The 26,102-nt window shown below is 35.6% G+C and overlaps 1 long non-coding RNA gene across 3 annotated transcripts; it reads left to right on the plus strand.

Moving 5' to 3' along the window:
* The first annotated feature begins 2,797 nt into the window (after positions 1-2,797).
* On the plus strand, positions 2,798-25,766 carry LOC144366949 (uncharacterized). Of its 3 annotated transcripts, none has more exons than XR_013426163.1 (3): positions 2,798-2,925; positions 12,788-12,952; positions 25,663-25,766. It is a non-coding gene; the product is annotated as an uncharacterized LOC144366949 (long non-coding RNA). The 3 variants fall into 3 exon arrangements; XR_013426162.1 differs by lacking the exon at positions 25,663-25,766 and adding an exon at positions 14,900-16,692; XR_013426161.1 differs by lacking the exon at positions 25,663-25,766 and having other exon boundaries at positions 12,788-13,954.
* Positions 25,767-26,102: the final 336 nt, after the last annotated feature.

The raw sequence follows: 26,102 nt of genomic DNA on the forward strand, positions 1-26,102 counted from the left end.
AATGAACCCATTAGATCTCTACCATTAGCCTATAAGTAAGGTTTCCTATGGCAATCTCTTGGAGTAGTTACCTTACATAGTTTCTTTAATATGTCTTTATTATTTTCACCATTATATTCTCTCTGTATGAAAAATACTAATTTTGAGAAATTTATTTTATTACTACTAATAATAGGCAAAATGTAGCGAGCATACCTATTTTTTTAATCTCGGTACTACCAGATGGTGTGACATAACAAATCATCTGAATTCTGTGTACCACTAGCCCTGCTCTGCAACCCAGTGTAAGAACTGCCAGATGCCACATGTCATGACATCTTTTTATACCCTTTTATAACCTAAGGGTATAAAACACTGGGATAGTGAGTAAATGGTATTAGTGACATTGAGGATATGTTTGATAAAGTAGTCAAACTCTTTTTGATGAGCTTGTACTTGAGCAGATAATCAGACGTGGAATGACAAGCTACACAAAGCTGGCACAAAGAGTTCTGCATGTGTCTCTTAATACCACAAAACTCAATTCCTTGCAACTCAAGCAGGAAGCCTAGAGAATTCATGGAACAGATCCAGCCCTCAAGATTTAGGAGCAAGGGAGTAGCAAAATTCTATCAGCTGTATTGTTTGAGAGAGAGAGAAAAAAATAAAAGAACATTTTATTGGTATTTCACTTAAGTACTGTTATATACAAGTGTTTCTATTACTTCTTATCATCTGCAGTAATACATCTTTATAAGTATAATTGAATAAAGTGCCACTATCCATATATTCCCTGCCTGGTTAATGACTCTAATACTAATTGAAAAGCTTCTGCAGTGTCATAATTCTATCAATAAATCTAGGTATTTATAGCAATACTATCAGCACAATATCTCACTATTTTGAGCTGGTGCCATTTTAGCAACAGGCAATAAAAAAGGGCAGAAATAACACCTTCCAGAACAAAGTTCCCTGCTGCTCATGAACACATAGTTTTCAGGTATAGGAAAATGGGACCTTTCAAGCCTTTTCTTTTACAGAACTGGATTTTATTTTCTTAATTTATATAATATTTCTTGATAAACACATGGTAAGACTATCTATAAATAATCCATGTGAAATTTGTTTGTGTTTGGGTCATTGATCTTCTGTTATACATTGTAATTTTAATTATGATTTTTCTTTTTTCCTGAAAAACCCTAAGGAGTGATCTTGGCAATGGCTAGGCTAACATTCCTTCTCCTACTCACCCCTTCCAGCCAGTCCAGTATGGTTCTCATGGTCTGTAACATGCTTTCAACATTCAAATGCAAATTCAGGTAGGACAGAGAAAGCTCATGTTTCAAAACTTGGTAGTGTTAATCTGACATTTCAGCTATTTCTCCTTTTATGTAGCACTTGTAAGCTTTCCATAGAATTCAGAGAACTTTATTTTGAAGCTAGTTCCTGTGTGATGACCAAAAGCAGAATAGGATGGATAATCATCAGTAATTTACATGGTATGCAGTTGGTGCCAAACAGTGTGCTTTATGGTGATGGTCAAGAAGAGACCAAATTTGTATGGAACCTCTGTTCTTATGGAGATTTTCCAAGAAAGGAATAGGAAAAACACATAGGTCATTAGATAATGAATTCTACAAAGGCAATTTAGTTATTAGTGTGTTTAAATTTAGTAATGGTTTCCTAAGGATAAAATAAAATAAAACAAAAATTTGGAGTGGAAACTGAGATATAACTTGGATATGACAATATAACCCTGGGAAGTAACTGTCTGTTACTTCCTGACAGATGAATGTGTGGCAGTAGGAAAACATGGTGGTCAGGGAGAGATGGCTTACATTTCAGATATAGTCCAAGCATGGTCAATGTGATAGGACCGGAATATGTCTAATGATTGATATGTCTGGGGCTTAGTGAGAGAGAGGGAGAGTGGAAGAAAACTGGGATGGAGTCAGATTATCTAGAATTCCTAAGAGAATGGAAGACATAGATTTTATAGGTAGCACTGTGGGAAAGGACCTCATGTTGTTTAAGCCTGACAGGACATGCACAGCCTTCCTCTTTAAAGAGATCATCAAACTGGTGAAGAGTTTTAAGTGGGGCTGTGAGACTGGGAGTGGTGGCTGGAGTAGCAGGCATTAGAACATCACACCAGTAAGTCACACGGAAGATTGACCCTTGCCTGTGTGCATGAAGCCACATAATGGTGGATTCATTATATTTTGTACTTAAAGTTAACAAGATTCAGTGGAGATGGTGATTTTAACTGTGAAGGTGCCATCAAGCTAAAAGGGGGTAATTCAATAATAGGATTTACTCTTATTCCTCTGCTTACAATTTATTCCAGGGGTTTCCACTGCCAGGGAGGCCAGTGGGTAAAAGAACAAGTGCTCTAGCTCCAATTCCTGTGTTTTCAGTTTCTAGCTCCATTACTTAGAAGGCATGTGATCTTAACCATCCTAAGTCCATTTTTAGTGGTTAATAATTATGTCTCTCAGTTCTTTGGGACATGGATTAAATAAACAATGTGGAAACAAAGACTTAGGCAACTGATACTTAATTGCAATAAAGGTTACTTATCAAGTCCAAAATCATTGATGTAACTTCAAGTTTCTTCTGACTCCTGCTTGTCTCTGCAGATCACCTAGTGACTCTCTAGGTTAGACCTGACACCCCAGGGACAGCAGCTACCTTTCATCTTCTTTGGCATTCCATAACAAGTTCTGCTTCAGCACCTGCTTCTCATGATGCCAGGAAAGAATTCTCTTCTGCTCCTGCCCTTCACTTAGTTAATATTTACTCATCTTTCAGGTCTCAGCTTAAATGTCAGATTCCTCAGAGAACAGATATTCTACTAGATGGCAAATTTATAAAGGCACGAGAAAAAATGCTCAACTCTCTCTCCACAGCACCTAATGCAATATTGGCAACATGATAAAAATTCAGGTATTTATTTGTTGAATTAATTGCTAATGATCAGATAATGAGTGGAAAAGTATCATGTTCAGAGATCAAAGGCTGTAAGTTCAGATTTGTATGTATCAGCTTAAGAGATCCATAGACTGCTTAAACGCAGGTTTTTTGTTTGGTCTTCTTTTTTCTTTCACTTTAAAACTGTTTACTAATGAGGAAAAAAATAAGAAGAGAGTAAAAGAGTCTAAGTTTTCTTTGAGCCACTGGGTATAAATATCCTCCCACAAGGTGAGTTATTTAGAATTATTTGAAGTTTTAAGCAAAAAGGCAGAAGCCTTCCAAAAGCAATACAAGAGAGAGAGGCAAATAGTGAGGTAATCACAACTTACTACATTGTTAATTGTCTCTATTAATACATGGAAAACTTTGATCATTCGGATGGTGAGGAAATTCCAAGTGAGCAAATACTATTTAATTCAGTATAGCTAAGAATACGTAGGAGCTTAAATGCATAAAATTCATACTTTGTATTGAAAATATTTTGTCCATTTGCTATTGAATGCAATTTCAATAATTAATAGAATATGATATTTGATGTGTTTCTGTTTGAAAGTAATACTACAAATTTTAAAAACATGCGCTCCAAAATCAGATACTGAATTTAAAGAATGAAAATAATGAAACACAATGAGAGAAATTGATGGGAAAATTATGTAATTGCATATTTTTTTAACCTCGGCACTTTAGAAAATGATCAGATGATAACCCCAAAGCTATGTTAAGTCTCCATTGCTGGAAGCACCCAGTTTAATTAAGGTTCACTGTGGGATTTAGGCAACCTGGCAGGACCACTCTGCATTCCAGGATACCTTTCTGGGGAGGAAATCCTAGTGCAGGTGGCTGCTCTTATACCCTTAAGATTGAACCATGATTTTTCCTCAAGCCAGTGTACCAGCAAAGTGATGAATGAATTTATCTCCTGCTAAATTTTATAACTGCATTATACTGATATAATTACACTATTTATCAATCACTTATGAACTTGTTTTCATTGTAGAAACATATCTAAGCAGACTCCATAGATAATTGTTTATAACGATTGATTGTCTCTTCCCATGATCTAGAGTTCAGTTTCCATATTAAGTAAATAGATTCCATTGGTGGACCATAAGAACATATGGCTATTGAAAAGAGTATGCCATATCTATGCTATGGTTTGGCTGTGATGTGTCTCCCAAAAGCTTTGTGAGACAGTGCAAGAAGGTTCAAAAGAGAATTGATTGCTTTCTGATCATCATGTGAGCTGCTTTCATCCACCACACTCTTCCACCATGATGTTCTGCCTCACCCTGAGCCCAAGGAATAGTGTCCACTTCTAAGGACTGAGAACTTTGATATAATGACCCCCCAAATAAATTTTTACTCCTCTAAAATTGTTCTTGTCAGGCCTTTTAGTCCCAGAAGCATAAAAGCTGACCCAGACACTATGTATACTAATTTAGAAAGAGGTGCAATCTGCAGTGGTGAGTAGATACCTCCAGACTTTTCCATAAAGGGAATATTCAATGGAGTATGATCATGATGAAGTCTAGACCATTCCTTTTTGCAGGAGTGAATTTAAATGTTCCCACACTGAAAAGAAAGGTGTGGAGTGTGTGTGTGTGTGTGTGTGTGTGTGTGTGTGTGTGTGTGTGTGTGTGTTGGGGGAAATGTTTTTGTTAGTTCAATTGCCTGGTTTCTAACTATAACGGGTGAGAGGTCTCACTGCACACCTGTGGGCAGGCTACTCACATCTACACTGCAGGGAGTCATTCAACAGGGTCTCCTCAAATTCTCTGACCTATGCCCTTTAACATATGCCCTACAACCTATGTCCTAACCTAACTGCTCATCTACACAATTCTTGCCATTCTTACCTCTTTCCCACTACTCTACTATTATGTTCCCCCTCCAGCAACTTATCTTCTCTTCCACTGGAAGTGATGGATTCCCAGACTTTTTGTTGGTGTTTTTTTTTTTTTTTTAATTTTAGGAACACTGATGGAGATCAGTCTCAATCTAGATTAGAAGCCTTTATTTATTGATTGATTTACTCTTCCTCAATTCTTGCTCTTTTTATAGGACTGTAATACATTCTATTCTCTCACAAGGAGTAGGTTTTATTCCCACCATCCTTTTATTTTTTTTTCACCTTTAATTTCAGTAGTTATTAATTAAAAATGACAAGTCAACTCTGTTATTAGTAACTTTCCTAGAATTCTATGTCCTTAATGAAATAATCTTTTCATCATGGAGATGCATTATTTCATCAAATAAGAGAGCTGCTGGGTGTATCCCTGACAATTCTCTCTATCCAATCATGATGCTGATGGAGTAGGTGGTACCTTGGTGAGACAAGGAATGCTGGAGTGTTCTTTTAGGATTGCTGCACAAGTGCATTGGGAATTTTCAAAAGAATGCTGTGACTGTCTGACAGGGAGAAAAGACATTTATCTTATCATTTTACTGACCAGTCAGTAAACACATCTTCATTCTGGGCCAATTATATGGCAGTTATTTAACCAGATGTAGGTTGAGTGGAGAGAAAGATGACAAAAATGTTTACTTTCCAAAGCCAACATATTGGAGGATTAATACTGAATTTATTTCATCTCTAATATGTCTTGTATACACAAAAGTAAAATAACCTTGTCTACATACTACATAGTAAACTTGTATACATAAAACATTCACAAGAATGTGGTATTTTATCCTATTCTCAGCACTTTTCCAACTTTTTATTTGGAATTATTTTAGACTTGAGAAAAGTTGCAAAAAAGTGTACAGGAAGTTCTCTTTCTTGAGCATGTCTTGATGTTAACATCTCCCACATCTATATAAAGACTGTGAGATGTTGATACAATGATTTCAGTTAATCCCTAGATGTTCCCTGGTCCTTTAGGACTGTGGCAATTTGGAAGAGTTTTCCTCACCTGCATGGCTCTCATTTTGTCTTTGTTAAGTTTTCTCATCAGGAGATTGATCTTTCTCGTTTTTTATCTAATTTATTTTTTTTTAGAAATGTTGTTGTATTTTTCTTAGCAAATCATGCCAGGAATTATAAAATCACTGTGATATTAACTTTGAATACTTGATTAAGGTGGTGTCTGTCAAGTTTCTTCACCTCCAAGTTGCTGTTTATCTCATCATAATTAGTAAACATTTTATGGGGATATAATTTAAAAAAAAATATGTCCTCTCCAGTATCTTTTTCCTTATGGTATTTTTACCATTAATTATAGAATCATCAGTTCTGAAACAAGAACTTGAGATTTTGTGTCTAACAATTCCATTTTAAGCAATTTTTTTGGCCTTGCTTACTTACCCTTTTCTTCTGTTGTCTCTCCTTCGCTCCTGTGGCCTGGTGTGCTAGGAATTTGTAATCCTTTCCCAGACAATTGACATTTCTCTCATATTAATGATATTAATTTTTATCACAGAAAATTTAATGTTCTTCTGAAATTGTCAGAGCATATGCAAATGATCTCGATCCCATCAGACTTTCAAGTGATTCAGTAGTCAATTTTCAATTTTCCCTGGTGAGACAACCACTTTCTTTTTCCCTCTTTCACCTAGATATTGACCTTCATACATCTCCATTGAACACAGGATTTATTTACTAGGTGTCATCTCTGTTGAATACTGATGACCAATTTTTATAGAAGGCATAATTTTCATACTCTCATAGTCTTTTACAAAGTTATTTGTACTTGAAGTTTTTCACCTCCTTCTCCATGCATTTGGGACTTAAGAATCAGCAAATTCCCTTATAGAAACTTGCAGGAATTCCAATATTGCACACTATATGTGTGTATTAACTGATCGTATTGTGCCTCTAAATTAATAATGATTTTTTTTTTACAAATTAAAATCAAGTTTAGATAAATAATGCAAATACTTTCAGGAGATATTTTAGTAGATGTCATTACTTTTTTTAAGTTAAATGTTACTAAATAGTGTTATAGTATTTTTTCAAAATAAAGAAATTGCACACAAGATAGAGGACTTTGTTTCTCACCATTCTCTTTTGCCTGATATTAGCTCTTTATTTATTATTTAGTAACTCTGAAAACAAATTCTTCTCTCCCATGCCAAGTGAGTTTGCTGAAAATTCTACTCCACATCTCTCATTATAACCTTTCAATCAGAATGGGCGGCCTCATATTAACATGTTTTCCTTCATTCCAAGAGCTTATTCCCTCAAGTCCTAGCTGTGTTGATTGCTTTCTGGTTCCTTTAAACAACTGTTCATTTCTGTTGTCCAGTTTTTATAATTGCTCTCAGCATACCATTTACTCTTACGCCGTCGACTTCACTGCAGCCAGTGAAAACCACAGCATTTCATTTGAATCAACATTAAACTGGCACCTAAGATATTGAGATATTTGCTTGTGATTCTTGCCATAATAAAGAGTGGTGTCATTAAGTATTTATGTATGTGTGAATTTGTCTTTGTATATGTGTAAATTGCAGAATAAAAATGAATGTCTCATGAAATAAACTTTTTTGCTTTGTTTCTTAGTCAATTTTTCCCCCTCAGGCTGTGCTCTTTTGATTTCTCCTGAGAAGAGTAAAATCTCATTTTGCAAATACAAAAGTTACAGAGGTTGAAAGACATCATAAATCTTGATATTTGAACACTCTGTTTTACTTGCTTTGGATTTTACTTTCACTTCGACCTCGATTCTTACATCTGCCAATGAAAACAAAGCTTATATCTCATCTAATTAGGACAGCAGTGTTAGTTATGAGGAACAATGCTATTATTCAGAACTTTTTAATATCTATGTTTTTGTTGTATATAGATGCGAAATCTAGAACTAGAATTTTGGTGAAACTCTATGTGTATTATCTATGCATAGTTAACATGTCAATTAAAGAATAAAGGTTTATTATTGTAGCAATGAAAAGTCAAACATTAGTTAAAATTATGAAACAACCTAACTCCCTACTTGAAAGATAAAATAATTTGAAAATAACAAATACATAGTGGAAAAAAATTAATTGCTTATGCAACTAAATGAAAAGAATCTTACCTAGATTAATTTAGAAATGTAACTTAAAATCAATTTATGATTATAATCTAATAAGAAACAACAAAATAATAAATTAGAGCTCTTTGTGAAATAACATGCCTTATCATTGATTAAAATAATATTAAAATAACATTTATATTACTAGAAATATACAGATATATTGAGTCTTTCAAGAAAAAAATAATTAAAAGTAGAATATTAATTTGCCTCTTAAAAATAAAGGACTAAAACTTCCAAATCAAGCAGAATATTACATAAGAAAACTTCAGTTTAAACTTGAGAAATCTTGAAATGTAATATGATTTACTATATGTTAAGTATTTACTAGTGTTTATTAGAAGGTCATCACTTTATGTCAGGTTTTGTTCATTTATATTTGACCTTGTCTGAACACTTATTTTTTATGCTTAGATATATGGCATTTAACTAAAATATGCGACTGTTTCAATTCTTCAAAGGTAGTGACTAACACAACATGAGTTAAAGCTATTAGATGAAGATTGATTACTGCTTGTGTCCACCAATTTCTTTCTTCTTCTTTTTCAGTCTTCATTAGCAGACTACCTGCACAGCTATGGCACTTTAGTTGTGCCATGCATAGAACAAACATTTCATATAGAGGAGCTATGTTTCACTGTGCCATATAATTCTATTCAATGAAACCATCAAAGGTTTCATTGTACATGCTTTGCACAGTGCTCCATGAGGCAGTGCTTCACAGAAGATTGCAAATCACATTTCTCCATAAAATATGTTACCTCCCTTGAAAAAAAAAAAAACAGTCATAAAATTCTGCAGGCTTTATTTGGCATGCATGTGAGAAAAAAAAAACATGCACATATAGATAGCTACCACTTTAGCTTTGTATTATTTAATTTTGAAATATAATTTTCAATATTAAATCTAGGCTGCTCCTCTGCTTCTGTGGATTCTGATTTCAGTATTGAACAAAATGAAGAGTAATGGAACATGTTAAAATGTTTGCATTACATCTTAATTTGCTAATTTAAAAGGAATGCTTTAAAGCATGTGTCACAATTTTGTTATATCATAGCCAAGACTTTGAGGAAGAGACTCAGGAAATAATACAATACTTCTGATTAGGTATTTCATTTTTAATATATTCATTCCCTGTTACACAAATGCATTTGCATAGAGCTCATTATACTTTATCACAGAGTAGACAAGAAACAGATGAAGAAAAATGAGTGGTACAGAGAAATTTGAGGCTGTTTTGTAACAGGGTATTGATTGTTATCTATACAGATACATTTTATGTCCTTGAATTTTTAAAAGAAAAACCTTTGATTCACAACAGATTATTACGACTATCATATTTGTGACTAGACAGAAACCACCTAGTTTACATAGTTCTGGAGAAAAATGCAGAAGACTATGGTCACCTCACCCAGTATAAGCAATGAGTTTTCTGTCTACACACTAATTCAATCCCTGGTGAGGAAAACATTGCAAAGTTCTGACTACTCTAAGATGATGATGGGGTAGGGTGCAGAAAGGAATCAAAAAGTTTGTCCACAAACTTATGGTGGGAAACTGACCCAGGAAACACAAAATTATGTTGGGTCCTCCCTTGTTAGCAACCTTTACTTCACCCTTAAAATTGACCATCAGTGGAATCTTTGGACACCAGGCCACTGAGCACTGAGCCACTTTGTAAGAAAGAATTTGCATTCAGAATGAACTAAAAAAAAAAAAAAAAAAGCCATTGAGACATCTAAGTGTGAGCCACATTAAAATGAAATTCAGCAGTCTGTTGGTCCACACAGCACCCTATGATCTTCAAAATTTCAGAAGTGAGTGTATTCCTTATTAGTTCAGCTCCCTGTTCCTACATTCTACTCTTTAAGCAACAAAACAAGAGCAATTTTTTAGTAAACCCTTTATGTAAACCTACTTCTTTTTAGTTTGAATCTATTTATAGATAATGCACACATACTTTATACCTTGACTTGTAATCCAAGCCCATACCATTTATTGTGTTGATTAAATTGGTGCAATCAAGTGACTTGGAACTTTTTGTGATTAACATGCATCACTTTGACATTCTTCCTTCCTTTATTTTTTGATCACTGTCTTCTTTTCTGGCATGATAGGGTCTCCAGGTTCCCCTTGTGTTTCTCCTGCCCCTGGATAGAGACAATACCATTTTTGTGAGGAGTCAGGGGTTCTGTTAATTAGAAAATGGTGTTTGTCTTTGTACATTTTGTAGAAATGTTTTGCATTTGTAGTCAATACATTACTTTCCACAATTATAGAAGGCCGTGGCTATATCCCAGCAACCAACTACCTGTGAAGTGAAGCCATGCAGTAGTAATATAGCTACATTAATTTAACACAGTTCCATCTTGGAACCCCCTGGCATACTGGATAATTTTTTTTTCAATTTTACAATTATGTAGGTTTTGATGAGTTTTTAGTGCCATGTGTCCATCACTGAAGTATTATGTAGAACACACCCACCTCTCAAAAATTCCCTGGGCATCCTTTCTATAGTCTACCCCTTCTTCTAATATCTGAAACTGCTTCTCTATTTTCTATCTGTAAGTTTTGTCTTTTTCAAAATATCGTCTGAATGGAATCCTACATTATGTAGGCTTTTGGTCAGGATTCTTACACTTATCAAAATGAATTTGGAGTTTATCCATATTGTTATATGCAACAGGAACACAGTCTATTAAATTGCTGAATATCATTTCATGGAATGGATGAGCCACAAGGTATTTATCTGTTCTGTACTTGAAGAAAATATCACCCTTTTTTTCAGTTTTGTCAATAATAACTTTTAACTGTTGATTATTTGGCCATCTGGAGTTTATAAAATACTTACACAGAAAGTAAAGAGTTTTGATAAACTCCTCTTCCCTTTCTTTCTATTATTAAAATTTTTCATTAGTGTGGTACATGGGATGAACTAACTAGAATTGATGAATCAATATTGACATTTTATTAACTGATATCCATAGTTTAGTTTTCACTCTTTATGTTGAACAGTTCTAGGAAATTTGACCAATGCATAAAATCAAATATCCACCTTTACCCAATCATACCTGTTGGGGACTAGAAGGAAATTCTCCTTCAAAGATTAGCCTGACAGCCCCCTGGGAGACATCCTGCCTGGGAGGCATCCTGCAGCTACCTATCTCCCTGGAACATCCTGTGGTTATCAGGATCATCAGACATCTTGCAGCTGGCAGTTTTACCACCCACATCCAGCAATTGCTGATTAGAGACCTTCCCCATCCCCAGCATATAAATACCCCTGTGTGAACAATAAAAGTTTGCAGCTTGATCAGAACTTTTGTCTTGCTGTCACCTTTCTTGTCTCTTGTCCCTTCATTCCTCCCATCTAGGTTCCCTGCCCACATTGATGTGTCCTGCGGATGTGTCCTGCCGGTCGGGACAATACCCATTTACTTTCCTTCTCTAAAAATGCTGTGTTCCACATCTTCTCATCTTTTCCTGTCACACCTAAACCTGACAACAGCCATTTTGTCTTTCATTTTCTTCCAGTTTTATATTTTCCAGGTGTGACATATTTGAAATCATAAACCACAGCCTTTTCAGACTGGTTTCTTTCATCAGCAATATGCACAGAAAGTTCAATTTGTCATTGAAAAGTATTTCATCATATGGAATTAGTACCATTTCTTTATTTACTCAGATATTGAAAGACATCTTTATCCCATCCAGTTTTGGGTGACTTGAATAAAGTTGCTATAAACACTCATGGGCAAGTGTTTGAGTGGAGCTTAGTTTTCAACTCAGTGTGGATATTTAGATATGCAATTGCTTTAACTGTAAGGTAAGTCTTTGTTTAGCTTGGAAGAAGCTGCAAAATTCTCTTCCACCCAGGCTGTGCCACTTTGCATTCCAAACAGCAGGGAGAAGGAGTTCTTATTGTCCACATCCTCACCAGTATTTAGTGTTGTCAGTCTTCTGGATTTTAGCCATTTTAGGAATATGTGCTCATATCTCATGGTGTTTTGGTGGTGTATCTAAATAGCTATCATAACAGTTTCATAATTTTGAGTTCTACATTTATGTATGTGATTGACTTTGAGTTAATTTGGGGGGAAAGAATGAGATTGATGTAGATATTTCTGTTGTTTTGCCAATATGAATATGATAATACGTCCATCACCATTTGTTGAAAGCTCATATCTTTTTCCACTGAATTTTCTTTTCTCTTTTATCAATGATCAGTTGCAGTGTAGTTCAATCATAGAGCATTTGCCAAGTCAATAGTTTCTGCAGATAATATAGATTTCTTCCAGTATTCACCTCTTCTGTGTGTCACATACTTTCTAATGACAAAACTCACAGATAACTGAGATTCAATTGTTAACATCAATGACCCAACATTCAAACAGTGAAAACCTGCATCAGAACTATGTCCATTTAATATTGCTGTAAAATATTTAAAGAATTCAAAAAAGATAGTAATCTTTTATGTTTTTCTATGACTAGAAGATCCATGTCCTGGAACCTATCTGACACTGAACCTCATCAAAGATTTTAAAAAGTGGTAGGGGAGTAAATTCAGATCTTAGTGTTAATAAAATAAAAAACCTGACTGCATGCACCGTGAGCAGCCTGTTATACTGAGAGACAAAGGACTGAGGCTAGGAACGCAATCATAGACGAAAAGCTGTCTTTTCCAGAAGAAAGTGGGATTTTTGTCACAAAGTCTTTCTCAGAGTCCTCAGGGATGCAAAGGGCTTTTAGAGGGAGAAAGGAAGAGAGACTTGGGCACTAAGCAGAGTCTTCCTCATTCAATGTTTTTGTATCCTTCTCCCCAGCTCCCCCCAGGGCCAGAATATTAGAATGGACCTCAACACCCTGCAATAGTTCCTGTGTTTTCTGAAAACAGACAGAGCTTACAAGTTAAACCTCACAGCAAGGAACAGAACTAATGACCAAAGAGACACCTTACAAAAGGATCAAATGTTCAGGGATTTGTGAATGTAAGATTTGGAAGGTAACATCCTCACCTTTTGGTGGGTCTTCTCTTCACAATTCACAATGACGGCTGTAATAGTCTGCTTTCCAGCTCTGAGACAAAATACCTGAGAAAAAAGCCAAGATGTAAAGGTTTATTTTGGCTCAGGTTTTCAGGGGTTTCAGTCCATGGTCTATTGCTCTAAGGCCTGTGGTGAGACAGAGTATCCTGGAGAAGGGCAAAGTGGAGGAAAGCTGTTTAGCTTAGAACAGCTGGTAAGGACAGGAGAATGCAGAAGAGAGAGGGGCTGGGGACACCAGGACCCTTCAAGGACAAGGCCCAGTGATCTACTTCCTCCAGCAGACCCACCTATATAGTTTCTACTCCCTCCCAATACAACCTGCAGCTGGAGACAAAGGAGACTTGGGGAAATATTCCATGTGCAAATTACAACATGAGCAAAAGGGAGGGGCTTGAGGGACTCTATCAAGGACAGCACTGCCAAAGACCAGTCCTGGTACTCCAGAGAGAGTGTCCAGCAGCCTGAATCCAAAAGGACATTCGGGAAATACACCTTCACCAGTGCTTACCTTGGGTGGAAATTAAAAATATGAGAACGCATTTTAAACCTGAAAGAAATAAAGTAAAGCTGGGTGCTTGAACTCGAGCATCCATGATACAAACAAGAGGTATTGTAAAAACAGCACGCTGTGAAGTTTGGAGTATGCTGGAGTTTCTGGTTGTAAGTTACCATAGCAGACATCAATATGAAGAACTTCCCAGCATCATATGTCTTTTTATTTCAAAACAGGAACGAACTTGTATAGTCAAATTGATTCAAAGAATTTGGAAAGAATGAGTGTTATAATATTTTCTAAGTTGTAATATGTGACATTATATTCTATCCACCACTCTGAAAAAAATGTTCATCATAATGTGTTCTTAATTTTGATTTTTAAATATGGTTTAGGTCAGAGGCCTGACTCTGGGGTTCCAAAAAATAAATAAATAAATAAATATTGAGTCACCTGCTCTCTTCAGAGTCCAATTAGCAGAGACTGAGAAATGGTGGTGGAGCGTGCCAGGAGTTCCTTTTGGTGTGGCCGTATCAGGAAGACAGAGGACACTGTCTTCCCTTAACTGAGCCTGGCTTCAGGAATGTACACAAGGACAGAGGGAAAACCAAGAGACACAGCAACGTCAGCCAAGCTGTTGGCTCTTGGGTCTGCTTCTTTGGAGTCTGCTGGTGCCAATGAGGGACAGTCAGTCACCATTCCTACTATGGCATGATTACCTGCAGGAGGCTGGGAAGAAGAAACAACTTATAAAGAGAATAGGTTAGAGGGGAAAAAATGGAGTCTCTCAAGACAAGGACTGGTTCCTCTTTGAGAGGAAGCAAAGATAATTTCAAAGGAGCTCCTATTATGACCTCAGAAATTTCACAAACATGAAGAAAATGAAAAAGGCAAATTACATAATTTTAGGTACCTCATAGTAACATGCAATTTATACCACTTAATTACAATTGAGCCAATAACAATAAATACACCTGGAGGGCAATTAAAAGTTTCAGTCTTTAATTTTATTCTTGCAAGTGTATGCAACTTCTTTTCCTGTTTTCTACCTGGTTGGCAATTCATTGCCAAAAGACAATCTAACCTTTAACTTGTTACCAGGAGAATTTACTGAGCATGTTTATGCAGAATTCAAATGCGACCAGAGACATGGGTAAATTATCTGAGGTGGGTTTGAAGGTAAACAGCTGTCAGTGAACTATGAATCATCTCAAAGGCATTTTAAACTAAACTCATTTGAAAGAGGAAAATTGTTTTGCATGTTGAAAGGAATAACCACAAGGACTCAGCACTTGCTCTAATTTGCTATATCTAACTCATAACTTCCTTGGGGAAGCACTATAGTGAGCTGTTTTTATTTTTATCTTTTATTTTCAAATAAGATTTCCCTTTTCCAGGTGCTGAAATGAATATGAGAGGAAAGCCAAAATGTCCTTCTCCCCAAAACTAGCAGGATCTCAAGACCTCTACTTTGCAGCTAGATTCTTGTCTGGATTTAACTGCTTAAAAGAGCTCTGTTGGTATTTATTTTGTTTTTGTTCTTTTTTTTTTCTTTTTCCAATAAGAAATCTTAAGAAACTCAGGTTACAATAAATAATTCTTTATTTTTTTTATTTTAAAAATTGATATTATGGAGTGATTATAATAGAGCCAATAAATCTTCTCTTTCTTTTTCTATTGTTGTTTTGACCCATGGAATATGAGATAATTTCATCCCAGTCAGGTGAACTGTTCAATATGAAAATCCGCCCCCCAATATGATGTGTGCATTATAAAAGTACCACTTATTTAAACAGCTCTAGCAGGAGGAACTTTATCCTGAGGCCTAAAGCAAAAACTAATCCACACTTCCAAATGATCAGAAACCGGACATAGAGACTCCAGTGGGTCATAAACTTGTGCAAAGTATATTTTAGTGTAATCTGTTGTTGATGTTTGAAAATATTCCAAAATGAGTAAGGATTAAACATTATAGCATTGAGGCGTTTTTTAGGAAGCCTAAATTTTGACAAAATATAATTTGTAAAGGGCTCCTTTGAAGATTTACAAATTAGGCAATTTGAACAGCAGGAAAATGAGGTTAATTAGATCATTCATTGATGAAAATGCAGTGTGAAATTATGCTGCAACATAAAGTTTAATTCAAAAAAATTATACGTGAAGAGCAACTTGCTTTGATAGCTTAGAACTTACTAATTATGTTTCCATTTTTCTTTTAGTCTTGAGTTGCTCTTTGACTTTTTCTTCATTACTTAATATGTATCGTTCTTTCATTATATTTACTTCCTTTGCCCTATATCTCCACTATTGATACTTTCTTTTAAATCTTTCACCTCCTACTTTCATTTTCTTCACTTGTATTTTCTTATATTTCCCCCTTTTCTAATGCTGCTCATCATTTTCCTTATCTCAAGTTGCTTTTTTTAAAAAATAGAGCAGTAAATCATGAATGTGTTGCTTACATACTTCATGCCTACTGGGGTAAGAGGCTTAAATAACTGATTTCACCTCAATATTTAATTTTGTTTTGTATTTCAATAGTATTCTCTTTTAAGAAATAAATGACAAAATTCTAGGCCCAGACTTTGGCTGCCACGGTCAATCAGTCCTTCATAGACACATTTATTTGAAATCTTAAAGAGACTCAAAGCCTGTAACACTGTGGGAAGCGCCAATAGCAGGTTGTGCTTTGGTTTTCTGCAGGTGGACATGGTCTAGGGAGAGCATCTTTGCTGCCAGTCAACCAGGAGCAGAAGTGATGCCATATGAGCAATAGGAGACCCATCTGCCCTGTTGTCAGGGCTCCTCACTGCCAGGAATCAAGAAAAACTTGGAATGTGAACTCCCTTTGGCCAGTTTCTGTTAGTGACACTTACATTAACAAATATTGATAATAAGAAATAGGATGGAAAACAGATGGGGCTACTCTCTAGACATTCCTGGAAATATTGAAGGAAAGAAACATCAGGGCCCCATTCAAACTGCCGTCACTTGTCACTTATCCTGGCACTAAACCTCTCTTAGATTCAATTTATTTGTCTATTTTTAAACAAGAAAGGATATCACTGATAATGAACAGTCAGTGCTCTATGCATGAGCTTTGCTTCAGGGGGATGCTCTGCCTCACACTTGTGCAAATCTAAGATAAGCGATATTTCAGAGAAAGTAAAAATTGTTTCTGTTGTTTTTATTTTTGGCATTTTTTGATTATTTTTTATCCTTCTGTCTTGTTGTTTTGTTTTCCCTCTTTTCTGGGGGGGGGGGTCAGGTAAAAGAGGAGTAGAAGAAGAGAATAATTTCCTGACATTTGTTTGTATATTCAGGTATTGAATTTGAAATACATCATTTCAGCATAAAACTAAAATTTTCAGAGAGTTGCATATGAAATATTTTCAGTGTCCACAAGTAATGTCTCAAAATTTGGAGATATTTTTGTTTGAGCAGAGGAAGAGTCTATACGCATGCATTTGAAAATTGTTGAATATCAAAACAGGAGGACTTGAGTTCCCATACATGTGATGACTTCAAAAGCAAAAACTTGTTTGTTAAACTATGAACTTGGGGGATCCAAGATGGCAGGCGAGAGGGAAGCTGCATTCTGGGTCACTCCTTGACCTGGGATTCAAGAGTGGGAATACTGTTTCTTTGATAGTGATTAGAGAAATCCCGACAGCTGCTCCTGCACAGGAATCATGGCTGTGGTGCCCATGCAGATCTCCAGGTCTCAGCATCAGTACAGGAATCCTGGCTACACAGGACCCCTGAGTGCCTAAGCAGGATCACCAGCATCAGCACCTGCACAGGGATCCTGGCCGCCCACCCAGGCAGGAAATTCAGCTGCCACTCCTTTGTGGACTCCCAACTACCAGTGTGGGCTCCCTCAGTTGCCTCCATCTTGAGACTCTGCAGACACTGCCATTGTCCTCCCTCTTGGTAGACTGTCAGCTCCTGGGACATAGCACAGGGTCTGGAGAAAGCCACCAGCTATAATACTGCATGCCACAAAGCTGCATCTCTGAACACATCACCCAACACCACCACCCAGCCCCACCCCACCAGACACACCATTGCTGAAAGTACCCTCCTCTTTCTTGGGACACCTTTATTGCCATCTTTAGTTGCGCCAACTCCCAGTTTGGAACACTGGTTGGGCAGGTACCAATAGTTACCAGCACCCCCAACGTCCCATCCACCCCCTGTAGCCAGCATAGTGACTGCCCAATATAAAACAGCTCTCCACAAAAAGTATGTGAACCCAGAGCACAGCATACAAGATCTCTGGAGAGAAAGGTTCCTGATTGGAAAGTAGAAAGGGAGAGGGGAGTGAGATAGAGTTTAGAGACTAAATTAGAGACCAGGAATTATGAGGTCTACAGGTAATATAAGTAGATAAGACAAGGCACCCTCATCACAAGAGCAGGACCCACAGGAGATCCTTGGGGTGCAGTCCCCCATCAGGACCTGCAGGTGCTATACCCTGCTTCCAAGAGCTCTGCACCCGAGACCAACCCTCTCACCCTGGTAACCTTCACCATCCTGAAGGTGGAGATACCAGAAAACAACAACCAACCCCACCTATTGGATGAGAAGGGAAGCAGGAAAAATACTGATCTCCAATGAAACGTCCTTGTATCTACCATTGAGATTTTTTCTTTCGTCCCTCTCTCTTGTACCTCCCTCACATACCCAGTATTTGTGAAACCAGGTACTTTCATGAATTAGGCTATTGAGAACTGAGATATCTGAGCAGTATAGTACAGTTGTTCTGTATATTTTTTTTATCTCCTGTTTTTAAATTTTTAAATTTTTTTAAGCTTTATGTTTGTTTGTTTGTACTCTGTTTAGTCTTCCCACTTCCTTTTCTCACTCAAATTACTTCCTCTCTTCTTCTGCCACTAATCAACTGATGTAGATACCTCTTTCACATTTCCTAGGATCTAACAACTCTATAGTCTCATCCTCACGTTCTACACTCTCAACATCACATCCTAAACCTCACCTTTGATTCTTTGTCCACCATCAGAAACTGTATACCTTTTTGCAAATCTACTGTGCATATTGTAGATAGTAAATGAACTCACCATTTCTGTATATTGTGACACAACTATAGTCATCTTAATAGCAGCTATTTGGTTTAAATGTGAATATTATTTGTATTGGGATCTGTTTACATTGTTCTCCCCCTCAAAAGAGAGGAATTGGAGCCCTGTAGGGACACTATAAACCTATAGAGTAAAAACAATAATGCTTCAGATCTGCAGTGCTAGAAGGGAAGACACACAACATAAAAAACAAGTGAAGAAAATTCCCCAAACAAATCAAAATACTACATTATTAGAATCCATGGCCATCACAACAGAAGAAATAACAGATAAGGAATTAAAGATGTTCATATTTAAAATGTTCTACAAATTAAAGGATAATAGAAGAGATCAGATACAGATAGCAAAGGATCATTTTGATAAAGAGCTACATAAGCAAATACAGGAAGCAAATGATTACTTCAATAAGGAGATAGAGGTTGTGAAAAACAAATCAAACAGAAATTCTTAAAGTGAAAGAAACAATAAACTAAATTAAAAGCTCAATAGAAAGCATCACCAACAGATTAGATGACTTGGAAAATAGAACCTCAGAAAATGAAGACAAAATATATAATGTTAAAAAGAATGTTGACTATGCAGTGAAAATGGTAAGAAAGTATGAACAGAACAATCAAGAATTATGGGATAACATAAAAAGACCATATTTAATAATTATTGATATAGAGAAAGAAATAGAGTTCTAAACCAAAGGAATAAAAAGTCTATTCAATGAAATAATATCAGAAAAAATTTTCAAACATAAAGAATGAATTGAAAAATCAAATACAAGAGCTTTATAGAATGCCAAATGTATAAAAATCACAGCAAATCCACACCAAGGCACATTGAAATAAAAATGCCTAGCATACAGAATAAGAAGAGAATTTCAAAAGCCACAAGAGAGAGGAATCACATTACATATAAGATGAAACCAATTAGGATATCTACAGATTTGTCAACCCTGAAAGCTAGAAGATCCTGAAACAACATATACCAAGCCCTGAGATAAAACTAATCCAAACAAATAATCTTATATCCAGTAAAATTGAGCTGTAGATTTGATGATGAAATAAAAACTTCCCATGATAAACAAAAGTTAAAAGAGTTTACAACTAGAAAGCCTGAACTACAGAACATCTTCGGCAAAGTATTCCATGAGGAGGAAATGAAAAACAACAATGAAAATCAGCAAAGGGAGGTATGACACTAAAGAAAAAAAATAATCAAGGAAGAAAACAAGTCAAATTAAATACAAAAATGACCAGGAATACAAATCAGGTATCAATAATAACCCTGAATATTAGTGGCCTAAACTCACCAATCAAAAGACATAGACTGGCAGATTGGATTTTTAAAAAAGACCCAGCAAAATTCTGCTTTCAGGAGACTCATCTAAGGAAAAGACATCCACAGACTGAAGGTGAAAGCTTGGGAAAAAATCATACCATTCCCATAAACCATGGAAACAAGCAGAGGTGCCATCTTCATATCAAAAAAGTAGACTTCAAGCCAATGTTAATCAAAAGGGATAAAAAATGACATATCATAGTTCTTAAAGGAACCATACATCAACAAAATATAACAATTATAAATATGTATTCTCCAAACAATGGAGCATCGAATTTTTTTAAAAAACAAACAAACAAACAGAAAAATTCTCAAGTTCAAGAGTCAAATTGACCACAACACAATAATTCTGGGTGACTTAAACACACATGTTTCACTATTAGATAGATCTTTCAAGCAAAAGCTGAACAAAGAAACTTTAGAACTCAATAATATAATTGGGGCTGGGATTGTGGCTCAGCGCTAGAGCACAAGCATAGCACATTCAAGGCCCTGGGTTTGATCTTTAGCACCATATTAAAATAGATAAATAAAATGAAGATATTGTGTTTAGTTACAACGAATAAATAAATGTTAAAAAAATTTTAAAAAGACTTCAATAATATAATCAATAATTTAAACTTATATATATATATATATGATATTTCATCAATTAATGAGTCAATATACTTTATTCTCAGTAACACATAGATCCTTTTCTCAAATAGACCGTTTATTTTGCCATAAATCAACTCTTAGCAAATACAAAACTATAGAGCTACCTACTTTGCATTCTATCAGATCATAATGGAATAAAATTAGAAATAAATAATAAAATAAAAATTAAAACTACTCCAACACCTGATACTAAATAATAAGCTACTGAATGAACAATGGGACACAAAAGACATGAAAGAGGAGATTTAAAATTTCTTAGAGATAAATGAGTATACTAAAATAACATATTGAATTCTCTGGGACATTAGGAGGTCAGTATTAAGAAGAATGGAGTTAAGTCCTTAAAAGAAGAAAAAGTCAATGAATAAATGATGTAGCATTACATCTCAAAGCTCTAGAAAACAGAACAAATCAACACCAAAAGCAGTAGAAGAGAGGAAATAACAAGAATCAGAGTTGAACTCTATGAAATAGAAATTAAAGAAACAATTACAAAAGTTGACAAAACAAAAAGTTGGTTCTTTGAAAAAATAAATAAAATTGATAAACCTTTAGCCGTGTAATGAAGAGAAGAAGATGGAAAACTCAAAATATTAATTTCCGTGAAGAAAAAGGAAATATCACAAAATGGACACTATAGAAATATAGAAGATAACTAGAAATTACTTTGAAAATTTGTGCTCCAATAAAATAAAAAATATCAAAGGCATCAACAAATTTCTAGAGTCATATAAGTTGCCCAAACTGAATCAGGATGATATACACAGGTTAAACAGATCAATTTCAAGAAATTAAATAGAAGATGCTATCAGAAGTTCACCAACTAAGAAAAGCCCAGGACTGGATGGATACACAGCTGAGTTTTGCAAGACCTTAAAAAACAAGAAAAAAAAAAAAAAAGAACTAGTACCACTACTCCTCAAATTATTTCATGAAATAGAAAAAGAGGGAACACTTTCAAATGCATTCTACAAGGCCAATATCACCCTAATTTCAAAACCAGGCAAAGACACATCAAAGAAAGAAAATTTCAGACCAATATCTCTAATGAACATAGATGCAAAAATTTTCAATAAAATCTGGCAAATCAAAAGCAAAAATATATAAAAAAAGAGAGTATACCATGATGAATTGGGGTTCATCCTAGGGATGCAAGTTTGGTTCAACATATGGAAATCAATAAATATAATTCATCACATCAATAGACTTAAAATAAGAATCATAGGATCATCTCAATAGATGCATAAAAAGCATTCGAAAAAATATAGCACCGCTTCATGTCCAAAACACTAGAAAATCTAAAGATAACAGAAGCATATTTCAACATTTTAAAAGCTGTCTAGGCTAAGCCCCAGGCCAACAGTATTCTAAATGGAGAAAATTTGAAAGTATTCTTTCTAAAAACTGGAACAAGATAGGGATGCCCACTTTCACCAGTTCTATTTAACATAGTTCTTGAAACACTAACCAGAGCAATTAGAGAGATGAAAGAAAATAGAGGGATACAGAAAGAAAAGGAAGAAATAATTGTATTACTATTTGCTAATTATTTCATCCTAAACCTAGAATACCCAAAAATTTCCACCAGAAAATACTAGAACCAATAAATGAATTCAGCAAAGTAGTAGGATATAAAATCAACACGCATAAATCAAAGGCATTTCTGTACATCAGTGACAAATCCTCTGAAAGAAAATCTAGAAAACTACTCCGATTATGATAGCCTCAAAATAAAATAAAATACTTTTGAATCAACTTAATAAAAGAGGTGAAAGACTCTACAACATAAACTACAGAACACTAGAGAAAGAAATTAAAGAAGACTTAAGAAGATGGAAACATCTCCCTTTAATGAATTCCATTCAAAATTCCAATGACAATCCTCATAGAAATAGAAAACGCAATCATGAAATTCATCTGGAAAAATAAGAGACCCAGAATAACTAAAGCAATCTTTAGCAAGAAGAGTGAAGCAGGTGACCTTGCTATACTAGACTTTAATCTATACTACAGAGCAATAGTAACAAAAAAACACATGGTATTGGCACCAAAATAGACTTGTAGAACAATGGCAAAGAATAGAGGATGCAGAGACTAACCCACATAATTACAGTTATGTTATATTAGACAAAGATGCCAAAACATATATTGGATAAAAGATAGCCTCTTCAACAAATGGTACTGGGAAAACTAGAAATCCATATGCAACAAAATGAAATTAAACCCCTATCCCTCACCATGCACAAAACTCAAGTCAAAGTGGATCAAGAATTAAACCAGAGATCCTGTGACTAATAGAAGAAAAAGTAGACCCAAATCTCCATCATGTTGGATTAGGCCCCAACTTCCTTAATAAGACTTCTGTGACATAAAAATTTAAATCAAGAATCAATAAATGGGATGAATTCAAACTAAAAAGCTTCTTCTCAGCAAAGACACAATCAGTGAGATGAATAGAGAGCCTACAGAATGGGAGCAAACCTTTACACTCATATCAGAGCACTAATCTCCAGGATATATAAAGAACTCAAAAATCTTTAACACCAAAAACACAAATAACCCAATCAATAAATAGTCCAAGGAAGTGAACAGACACTTCTCAGAAGATGATATAAAATTGATCAACGCATATATGAAAAAGTGTTCAACATCTCTAGCAATTAGAGAAATGCAACTCAAAAGTACTCTAACATCTCACTCCACTCAGAATGGCAGCTATTAAGAATACAAACAACAATAAGTATTAGTGAGAATCTTGGGGAAAAGGCACACTCATGCATTGCTAGTGGGACTGAAAAAGGGTGCAGCAAATGTGGAAAGCAGTATGGAGATTCCTTGGCAAACTTGGAATGGAACCACCATTTGACCCAGCCATCCCATTTCTCTCTTTATGCCCAAAGGACTTAAAAACAGCATACCACAGGGACATAGCCACGTCAACATTTATAGCAGCACAATTCACAATAGCTAAACTGTGGAACTAACCTTGATGCCCTTCAGTAGATGAATGGATAAAGAAAATGTGATGTATATACACAATGGAACATTACTCAGCATTAAAAGAGAATAAAATCATCACATTTGTAGAAAAGTGGATGGAGTTGGAGAAGATTATGGTAAGTAAAGACAATCTCAATAAACCAAAGGCCAAATGGTTTCTCTAATATGAGAATGCTGATCCATAATGGGGATGGGGGGAGTATGGGAGGAATGGAGGAACATTAGGGAGGGCAAAGGGTAGGGAGTAGAAAGCGGGGAAATGGGGGTAGGAAAGTCGGTGGTATGAGATGGACATCATTATCCCAAATACATGTATGAAGACATGAATGGTTACAATTAAAAAAAGAAAACTATGAATTAGGATAGGCCACAAACCAATTCTAAGATTTTGAAGAGTGATGAAAGCATTGATAAATTTTAAAAAATATTATTGTAAACATCATTTAATAGAAAGACACACCAGGGAAATTCTAATAAAAATTCTGGAAGTAAGTGGTGTAATTTTGGGTTCTTTCCCCAATTAATTTCATCTTTAGAATATGAGGAGGGATTAATTTCATTCAAGTCCAAAGTCACCACGATTGTAAATCTTGGTTGTTTCTTATTTTTCTCTATTATAGTCAATGCTGTAGTGTAGAATCAATAGAAACATGACTAATAACACTTTCTAGAATGATAGGTTACTGAAAGCAACCAAATTGCTAAGATTATACTGAAGCTTTCCTTCCCACTTCTTCTAATCAACATTCTTAGTTGTACAATGCTGAATCCTTCCTCCCACCACCTGATTGGTATCATGAGCTTGTGATTCTGCTCACTTTTAACTACTAATAGTCAGTCTCATCTAATTTAAAAATTCTGACCAGTTCAAAGCAATATTACAACCATGTGCTATTGACAGGAATGAGGACCACATTCAGCACACTAATGCATACATGTGGATTCCCCACTAATTTAGTAACTTGGAAAGACACATGCAATTGCATACTTTCCAAGGAGGGAATGTGTGAGCAGTTTAAGTGTAAAATTCTGGCTTGTAGTTGAGATGTTGACTGGAGCTGCCACCTCTGAAAACATAACTTGATTGAGGAGTTGCTTCCAAATTTGTTGATAGGACAATTCAGTTCCTCACCTCATGGGCCTCTGAGCAAATAAACCAAGAGAGGGCAAGTCAATAGCTACACTGTCTTTTAAGATTTAGCCTCAAAAGTGACATGCCATCACTTTTGTCATAGTCTATTTGTCTCAGAGACCAACTTTGACACAATGTGTGAAAAGAATTGACAGAGACCTACACCAAGAGCAGGGCGTCACTGGAGACTGATTATCCAATGTGTTTTCTTCACATCCTTGTTCAGCTTCTTGCATCAAAAAACAGAGTTTGTTTCCATATGCCTCATCTTCACACTCTGGTTTTAATTTGCTTTGACCAAGAAAATGTACAGAAACGGATGCTCTGTCAGGTTCTGTATTAGTCATCATTAAAATCTTGAATGCTTTGGGTCACTGACTTAGAAACAAACCAAGACCTTGTGAAGCCTGAACTAGCAAGATAAACATCAAGCAAACATGTGGAATAAACCCCCAGATGCCCCTGTGGTCACAGATGTGGGACACAGGCAACATCTTCAGGGCAACCTACTAAACTTGTAGCTCATCAAAGACACAAGATGAAACCCAGCCAAGACTCAGAGAACTACATGGCTTACATATAGATTAGTAACCAATACCAATTGTTTTTTTATGCCACGAAACTGGGGTTTGTCTGTTCCAGAGCTGCTAACACCCTATAGGGTCTATTTGGATCATGGGCTATCTATCACACCAGAAAATGATTTAAATACAAATATATAAATACCTACAGAAAACGTGAATTTATTCCTAGTTATATCTCAAATTTTATTCTATTAACTTCTCATTATGACAGAGATGACTAGTCGCTCGGTTTTGCTGGTAATTTTTCTATTGTACATCAGTCACCAGTCTGTGCTCTGCTCTCTAATTGTGGAGCTGGGAGCTTTGGATTTCTGAGCATCCTTTTTCTCAACAAAGCTGTTGATTTTTTTTGCCAGGGAGAAGCAGGAGAAGGAGATCAGAAGACATCAGGAAGGAGAAAAGATACCTTGCCTTTTCTTTTTTTGTGCTTTAATTAAACAGCAAGACATCTTGTTCAGCATACTTGAAGCTTTTCTTAAAGGCACACATTATTTCTTAAGCTGTGTATTTAAAGGGAAAATATGTGTCTTTCAGGAATTTGCTCCATATCTTAAGTTCTGAACCTTTATTATGGTACACACTCTCAGTGAAATCCTAATGTCATATGATATATAGAGCTTCAGTGTGAGTTGCCTCACAAATGCCCACGTGTTCAGAAACATATTTTGATTTCTTTTTCCAGTTACAAAAAATAAGATTTTACAGGCCTACTCAGCAACAGATGAAAACTACATCATTCACTTAGCCCATGTAGTGAGACTATTTTTTGAGGATGAGTCAATGGAAATCCCAGAAA

Source organism: Ictidomys tridecemlineatus, chromosome 9, assembly GCF_052094955.1.
Source record: "Ictidomys tridecemlineatus isolate mIctTri1 chromosome 9, mIctTri1.hap1, whole genome shotgun sequence".
Lineage (NCBI taxonomy): Eukaryota > Metazoa > Chordata > Mammalia > Rodentia > Sciuridae > Ictidomys > Ictidomys tridecemlineatus.